The sequence below is a fragment of the Ammodytes marinus genome (genome assembly GCF_949987685.1).
Source record: "Ammodytes marinus genome assembly, chromosome: 10".
Lineage (NCBI taxonomy): Eukaryota > Metazoa > Chordata > Actinopteri > Uranoscopiformes > Ammodytidae > Ammodytes > Ammodytes marinus.
Window position 1 is genome coordinate 6,298,548 of NC_137214.1, and position 9,683 is coordinate 6,308,230.

Here is a 9,683-nt window from a genome sequence, read left to right on the forward strand (position 1 = left end):
ACTTCAACCACAGTCTTGTGCTGCTGACCACTGAACAGTCCCAGAGGGGCAGTTGTAGTTTAAGTACCTTTATTGACCACAATAAGTGTTGCTGATGTAGATAGACAGTATGGTTGTCATCCAACACACAGGTCTTCCCAGGCTCCCGTGGGGGATTTTGCCATCAGATTCAAAGCAAACCTGTGTGACCATCCAGCGTCCAGTTTTCACCGGGCCTTCTGTTATGTGAGACTTGCTGCCCTATGCTGTGGACATTGACGTGTGGCAGATCCTATGGGTTGCACCAGCATGGGTTCTGATGGGGTGGGCATTCTCATGGTGTATAGCCAAGTCGTTAGCACATCGCAGTGGGGAAGAAATCCGCCATGTACGGACATTTGTCTGGGAGCTCAGAAACACTGAAACCCAAGAAGCCTCTCAAATCCCCCCAACCGCCTGCCTCGGGAGTATTAATATCGCACACCCCATATACACACACTCCCGTTTAACTACCGATTACCAATAACCCTAAGTAAAAGGTTTTTACGATGTTGTGATGAGTGCTTAAAAAAAGGGTGGGATTGCACGCCATATCACTGCATCATGAAAGGTAAAAAAGGCATCTGTTCACGCTTTGCACGATGCATGCATACTGTATTATTAAGGCGAGACACTGCGAGCGGAAAGAGTTACATTTTTTTACCTAGAGGTATCACCATGTTTGGAATAATTTGCACATTTGGGAATTTCTAACTTGTAAATTTGCATCTCTTTAAAAAAACTAAAATCTAGATATTGGATAAAGCCAAAGTTGAAATCTTTATTTAATTTATTTCTGGTCTTTCACCTGCATTTTAGGCATGTTTTAAAAAAAAATTATTAACAACAAATGAACAAATCCTTCTGTATTAACCTTCAGAATAGTGCTAAGAATGATTATGGAAAGTTCATTTGACGTAAGTGTGGATTTTTGGTTGAGAGTATCCACATCAACTAATGTCCGTTTAAGATGGTTGTATAGGCGAAATATACAAACGCAAAACAGACAAGCATTAGTCAAATAAACGCCTAAATGATGCAACCTTTGATTTATACTAGTATGAAAGAAGACATGTTATGGAAGCAAACAAGACAAAAATCTCAAAATTGACCAGTGATTGAAGAAAAAAAAAGTTTTTAGCTGCAGTGTCTCGCCATAAAAGGGAAAAAACACACTCTGGTGCGTTCACAGGGTTCATGTTAAAGTTGGGGTCAAGACTGGGGCTGTGATAAGGGTGTGTGTGTGTATGTGTTCACTTTAATGACATCATGTAAATGAACACCCCACACCATCCCCTGACCATGTGAATGCACGAGCCTCCTTGAAGGTGAGGTCATGATGATCTGTAGATCCTTGTCATGGAGGGGGGGGGAGGGAGGGGTTCGGCAGCTAAATACAGAGTTAGGGTGGGCGGAATGCTGGCTATGCACACCCCACTAATACTATATATACTATGTTTGGTTCCCCCACCGTCACCTATTTTACTCTAGTGCACCCGCTTACAACAGCTACTGTGTTGTGTGTGCATTGTTCTGCGAGCTTGCTGGTTGCTTAACTACGCTGCAGGTTGTGTATTTTTGATGCACTGTGGCACAAAACATTTATGAATGCAACATAATAAAATCCGAGAACAGTATTGGCAATAAACATGAGTCACAGCTGTCGGTGAGCACCGTTTTTTTTTTATGGCCTCTGGGGCTATGAACAGAGGCTACAACATACAGTGGCTGTGGATGCTATAAATCCAGCACTGTGTTGATAGCTGTAATCTGTGATGTGTGTGCAGCAGTGGTGTCATAGAAACAACTCACGAAACAAAAGCAGTGAGGTAAAAAAGGGGAGCAAAGAAAAGCAAGAAAAGTGTTACAGAGAAAGTTTTTTTGTTAGGGACACTAGGGACGCCCTAGTGTAGTGGTTAATGCCAAACACATACAGGTACAGTCCTCGTCGAAGCACACCCAGGTTTGAATCCAGCCCGGGTCGTTCTCTGCATGTTATTTCCCCTTCTACCATATCTGTCTCTATACACACTATCAAAATATGTGAAAAAAAATGAAAACAATCCGTTATCATGCCTCCCTGTATTGCTTTTGGAAAAAAATACTTCATGAGTGTTTTGGAAAAGTACTAGAGATCGGCTCCCACAAAGATGGGGAAAGCCTGTGCTGAATTCCTGGCTGGTGAACGGTGGTAATCAGTCAGTGTGGGTGATGTCATGACAGGTTCATAGTTTATGCTCACACACATGTCCAGACAGAGCACCTGGTGTCAACACCTCACCACACACACACCTTCCCCCAACCTGACAAGAACATTTGATTTCCTCTACTCCACACTGTCACCAGTAGCCCAGATAAGAACACAGTTTCTCAAGATACTGCACAGCAACCAGATATGAAGATGTATTACATCAGCGGTGGAACTGTATATCTGTGTCATATTTGGCCAAACATATCTCAACAGCTATCGGACTGATTTGCCATGACATTTTGTACAGATATTCCTGATCCCCAGGTCAAGGTCAATACTAAACTTACTTTGTAGATCTCCTGACTTTTTATGTAACAATGAGGTTTCACATTTGTGGTTGTGAGTGAAATATTTAGACAACTGTTTAAAAAATATAGCACAGGTATTCAGGTCAATAAATACTAACTTGGGTGAACACTGACTTTGTCCTGATTCTCTAATATTACTAAGAAATAGAATTCCCATCCCTCTGGGAGCCATCATCTTATTGTGGTGGAGAGGTTTGTGTGTCCCTGTGAACCTGAGGGCTGTGTTCTCTGGAGCCTAGGGCTCCTGGTAGGGTCTTCTCAGGCAAAGGGGAGGTAGTCCAGGCATTATATAACCTGACCTCTCAAAAATTGCAACAGAAACCATTCCAACTGTTTTTGACTCATGAATATGTAATAAATAACATACTAAAAGTCTTAAGGAATCCAAGTGGTGGAAAGTTATTTTCTAAGGGGTTTCTTAACCATACCTTTATGTCAATTTTCAGCTTCCTAAAGTACTGTTTTATGGTAGAGGGGATATGTGCAAAATTGTTAACCTTTTCAGAAAAGCTTGAAACTTGGTACACTTATACAGTTTGGGGCTCTGAACATGTTCAGATATTAAGCTATTGCAAAATCGAATCATGGTTGCCATGGCGACCATTTTGCTTTCCGCCATAGCCTAATTATGCATTTTTCATCATAACTCCTGAACCAAACATAATAACACATAACTAGTGATGTCTAACCCTATATTTTCATGGTCAGGGATTACTATGATACCACATACAACATCAGAAACAGTTAAGGTAAAAAAGTTCTTAATCTTTGAACACAAATCTGTTCCTTCAGTTATTTCCAACTTCTTTGTGCCTTGTATCTTTCTTTGCATTAAGAACTTTTTAAGGTCTATTTTCATTTTTATTTTTAGAAACAATACAGAAAGCAGGATCTTGGTGGTTACAATGATTAAAACAGGATGATGCTGCTCGTCAGCTTCATTGTGGTATCACTCGGCTGGTTGGTCAATTGGCCAGGTTTCTGAAAAACTGGTCAGACCTGGCTGGCCGTGTCAACCTGAAGACTTATGTCAAAGCCTTTAGAAGTTGTTGTCCTCAAAGGGAAATTCTTTTTCACAAAAATGTACTTTATGGGAAGAGATAATTTAAACCTGTTTGTTTCTGTTTATAAGAATGTAGAAGAACTACAAAAGGTACCCAACCTGTTTTTTCATGGGGTCCAAATATTTTTCACAACCACACCCAGACACAAGTAGCTTTTCTACTGCTTTTTAAATGGCCTTAAGTGTAAACACCCAACTTTGAATAGATATTGACATAAATATCTAAAAATCTAAAAAATAAAGGTTATCTAGGTAGGTTCTTGGCTTCCAAAGACCATGGGCCCCCAAGTGGCTGGGCCCTAGAAAGCTTTCACACTTTCTACCCCTTATGGGCGGCCCTGTCTGCACATACTGTAGATGTGAGCTGATTTTGTGTAGAGATTATGCCCTGATACTGCCATGAAAGGAAGCATTTCTGATATTGTTTCAAGGTGAAGTTCCCAATTCTCAGAAACTTGCAAAATATGTCTACCAATGGATTTTAAGGATTCAGTTTTGCATTTGAGAAGTCATCTTATTCTGAGAATCACATCAGAATGGCAAGCCTTCTCTGCAGACATCGTCTATCAGCTTTGCATAGATTGCAGCAATTTAATTGACACCAGAGTTTTATAAACGATCTCCAGCAGGTATCATCTGCTGATGACATCTCTTCATCATAGTATTTTGGATCTCCTTGCAGCTAATGGGGAGTTACAACAAGTGCATCAGGCAGAATCAGGCAATTAAGGACTCTTTCAATGCAAATCCCATCCAAACATCTTCCCTGTCATAATGTGCACAACGGCTGCATAGAAAATCATTATCACTTCCTCTTCCCAGCATCAACCATAACATGCACAATGGACCCCAACAACTAATATCAGTGTGGAAGCCCCCAAGTCACTAACCTCTGGCTCAGCTGCTTTCATAAGAAAATGCCTTCCACCAGTGGTAGATAAAATTTGATGATTGGGGTGGAATTGTGGCAGTGGGCATGTTCACATAGGAACTTACATGCGGAGTAGATGCATGTAGGGTCACTACGTCTCATATCAACCAATGGTGTACTGTAAACACAAAGGATGTTTACCCCGGGTGATTGCCATGCTGTGCAAATTGCATCATACTAGACCATGCTGGCCTTTGTGAGACAAACAGGATGGCAGTTTTCCATATGAGTTCCAGGTCTGCTGTCGGGTCATATGGTTCTGATCTCTCTCTCTCTAACTAATAAAGGCAAAAATTACCCAAAAATAACTTGACATTGTTATCTTGAAAACGTTTAATACATTTATGGCAAGAAAATTAAATCAAATCAATGTTATTACTTCATAGTTAATCATTTATTTGCACATGCATTGTACCATATCTCTTGTTAAACAAAGTTGTCGGTTGATATGGACAGTAATGAACGATTTGTGTGGATATCAGAAAAGAATGTATGTATAAATAAAAAAAAATTAACATTGGATTCACCCTTAACTATTGACCTTAACTGTTTCTGATGTTGTATGTGGTATCATAGTAATCCCTGACCATGAAAACATAGGGTTAGACATCACTAGTTATGTGTTATTATGTTTGGTTCAGGAGTTATGATGAAAAATGCATAATTAGGCTATGGCGAAAAGTAAAATGGTCTCCATGGTAACCATGATTACATTTTGCAATGGCTTAATATCTGAAAATGTTCAGAGCCCCAAACTGTATAAGTGTACCAAGTTTCAAGCTTTTCTGAAAAGGTTAACAATTTTGCACATATCCCCTCTACCATAAAACAGTACTTTAGGAAGCCAAAAATTGACATAAAGGTATGGTTAAGAAACCCCTTAGAAAATAACTTTCCACCACTTGGATTCCTTAAGACTTTTAGTATGTTATTAATTACATATTCATGAGTCAAAAACAGTTGAAATGGTTTCTGTTGCAATTTTTGAGAGGTCCACCCATATTTTCTCACAAAATGCCTGTACTAAGGGACCTGTCTAAAAGTGGTTCAAGAAGACCTAAAGCACAATCGAGGAAGAAGAAACATGACCCCGGAGAAGCCAGGCCCAGAAGGGGGGCCTGTCTGTGAGTGCCTGGTGGCCGGCCTCCGCCAGGGCTGCGCTTTATCACCAATCCTGTTTGTGATATTCATGGACAGGATATCGAGGTGTAGTCGTGGTGGGGAGGGGTTGCTGTTCGGTGGGCTGAGGATCTCACTGCTTTTTGCAGATGATGTGGACCATCGGTCTGTGACCTTCAGCTCTCACTGGATCGGTTCACAGCTTAGTGTGAAGCAGTTGGGATGAGGATCAGCACCTCTAAATCTGAGGCCATGGTTCTCAGCAGGCCCCCCTTCTGGGCCTGGCATTCATGAGGAACTTGGGGCAGAGCCACTTCTCATTTGCCTCTAAAGGAGCCAGTTAAGATGGTTTATGCAACTGGTAAGGATTACCCCTTTGATGCAGGAGCATCCAGCTTGGGAGAGGCCTCTGGGAGGAAGACCCAGGACTAGGTGGAGAGATTATATCTCCACACTGTCCTGGGAACACCTAAGGATCCCCAGTCAGAGCTGGTTGATGTGGCACGGGAAAGAGAAGTTTGGGGTCCCCTGCTCGATCTGCTGCCCCCACAACCCGACTCCCGTTAGGCGGTTGAAGATGAGAGAGATGAGATTCCTCTGTCAATACGCTAGCATTGTCAGTGTAAGAATGTCAGTATGCTGATATAAACATTTACCTCAAAGGGTGCTTTGGTACAGCTTCACAAGGCCACAAGGGGGTCATCCCAATGTTCCCAGGGCATCATCTATGTCTATGCCATTATATGGCACCAATTGGATGTTTTTTTGAGCAAAGATGCTGGTAAACATTATACCAGCTTAACATCAGCATGTTAGCATTGTCATGGTGAGTATGTTATAACGCTGAAAGCATGGGAAAACAAGTCCTGTTAGTGTGCTTAGCATGCTTACAACCAACCTTTCTTCTTCAGCCAAGTGTTGCTTGACATATTCAAAATGATCAAACATGTAAAAGTGGTTCTAATAGGTGTAGACTTCTAATAACACTGGCATAGTGTAATTTAAGATATTGGTGTCTGAACCAAACTGCTGTCCCAATAATATTATCTACAATGTCAAACCTATGAAATGTACACTCAAGTCTAGAGTGACAAAAAGGAGTGATTTTGAAGGCGTTTCCTTGCTTGTTTCATCACAGAGGTCAGCTCCTGTGTGTCAGCTGCTAAGTCATCAGACCGTCCGTCGACTTGGATTGGTTTTACTTTATTTCCAGCGTTGTTCACGTCAAAGAAAATATGTCTGTCTCCCACACATCCTCTGCATTTTTTTCCCATAATCCCATGAGGCACAGCTGAGACCGCCGGCATATTCCCCTCCCTGCAGGATGTTAAGTGTGGTCCCCGGTAGAAAAATAAACCCTTTGCTTTTTTCAACATGGGAGGCAAGCATCACTCCGTCATGGAATCCCCGGGCAGACAGAATTGTCTTTTTTTCTTGTTTTGTTTGAATTCAAACACTTTTGTTCCATATATCTATTTCAGATTCTGGGCTTGCGAAAGAGTAAAAAGCAACCACAATGTCCCAAAAAAAGAAAGGGCGCTTGTGTTGGTGAGATGCATCATGGGCTTGTCAAAAAACAGGGATCCCTCGCCCCCCTTCAGAAGAAGACATACTTTACACAGACACACCAACACACACACACACACACACACAAACCCACACATACACACACACAGAGTAGCTGCCCGGCTTGTGGGGGGAGACATTTAGTCCTTCAAAAGCAGCATTGTGTGAAGGTCAGGAGAGCCTGTGGAACAGAGATCTATGGTTGTGACATTCTCCATTCTGTGAGAAAGGCTTGGGCAGTCGGCTCCTGTTACATAGGCACCAGAGGAGAGCTGGATAAGAGGCAAGGAGTGTATTAGCGATGTTGCATTTGTGTGTGTGTGTGTGTGTGTGTGTGTGTGTGTGTGTGTGTGTGTGTGTGTGTGTGTGTGCGCGCGCGCGTCTGTATGCGTGTGTGTTTGTGCACACGTCTGTATGCGTGTGTGTGTGCAAGTCTGAATGCGTGTGTGCACGTCTGTATGCGTGTGTGCGACAGTGACTACCGAGATTCTGATCTTATTATGACTGTCTGCCTTTCAGACGGATTAGATGATCAGAGTGAGTAAGACCCAGGGGGTATCAGTGATGTCTTTCTACAAAGGACATCTTCACAAAAAGGCCCACACACACACACACACACACACACACACACGCCATCACACTTTTCAGCGTGAGACTGGTTCTATTAGATATTAAAGGTGGAGTCAGCGATTCTGAAGAACGCTTGATGTCAAGATCCCGGAAAATGCAGTGCTAATATATAGCCTAGTCTCTGTAAAAGGCCTAGGCTCCAACTTATGAGGGAACTTTCAGCTTCAGAAACAGTGGTATGAGCTTAACCTGGCGATGCTATCAGTTCTGCTATCGTACAAAACAAAATAATAGAAAAACATCAGAAGGGTCATTAGGCCAGCATGTGCCCAAGACGGCTGACAACACATACACAATAAAAAAAAGTGTTTTTGCTTGCAGTGCCTTGCCCCTTAATCTGGGAAATAAATTGCTGAAACCATTGTTTCAGGGAACTGAAACCACAGGGAGGGCAATAATGTACAAATATGTTACAAACCACAAACCTGCCCTTTTCACTTTTGTTTCCTCTGAATCTTCCTCTTTTCTGTTTCTTTGCCCCGGTCACTCCTCCTTTCCACACTCTGTAGTACACACTGCACTTTCTAGTAAGTTACCTTCAGTATTATGTCCAGGATAGAAGCAGGTCCACTGTATAATATTTCACAAGGAATGCTTCAGGAATGTGTTGCGCGAATGGCATGGGGTGTACAGAAATCTCGTTTCCTGAGTTGCAGTTTTGCTTCTCTTTTATTTTCCAGTGAGTTGTAATTTGATATTTTAGTACACAACTGTACATGCTCACTTGGCATGAAAAATTAAAACACACACAATCAGGGTTTTGGAAACTAATTTTTTTTTTTTTTAACCTTTATTAATACAGGTAAATCCCATTGAGTACGAAGACTCTTTTGCAAGGGAGACCTGTTCCCATTTACGCGTTACCATTCACACACACATTCATACACCGATAGCAGGCTAACTATCTACATTCACACCAGGCAAGGTGGGTGAAGTGTCTTGCCCAAGGACACAACAACCATGACACAGGTGGCAGGGCGGGGATCGAACCTCCAACCCTTTGATCATCGGCCGACCAACTCTACCAACTGAGCCACAGTCACCTAACACTGTCTACGCAGAAAATAAGCCAACTGTAATACCCTGTTGAATGTTAAGACACTGTAAATTCCTGACATTCTTCTTTTTTTCCATACCAGTGAGTGTCATGAATGGGGAATATTCATTAGGACTTCAACAGAACTGGTCTGGGCTAATGCTAATGCTACCCTATTTAAAAAAAGACATTTAACAGCAGCCACCCTAAATTGATGTTTTGCCATTCAGGAGTGTCACCACCCACTGCCAATGGGCAGCGATGCTTCCTGTATAGGTGTGTCTGCATGGTTAATGTGTTCACAATACTTGAATCACTGGGCCATCCTGCTCCGGCTTAACCCAACCCTAAACTGTAAACTGGCAGAGTGTATGGAGGGAGGATGGTTTTTATCTAGTTATATACTAACCGTTAGAGCCCAGACCAGTTCTGTTGAAGTCCTAATGAATATTCCCCATTCATGAGACTCACTGGTATGAAAAGAAATAAGAATGGCAGGAATTTACAGTGTCTTAACATTCAACAGGGTATTACAGTTGGCTTATTTTCTGCATAGACAGTGTTAGGTGACTGGTAATTGGAGCACTTCCAAAGCTTGAATGGGCACGAAGTTCTGCCGGTTGAATCATCATTACAAAAGATGAAGAACTACATAACAAAATGTCTTTGTATTTTTTGGTTCACGCCCCCAGGTATAAAGAAATATACGTTGAGAAATCAACACCTGACTTTCCTTTTTTTATCATTTACTATCACCAAGC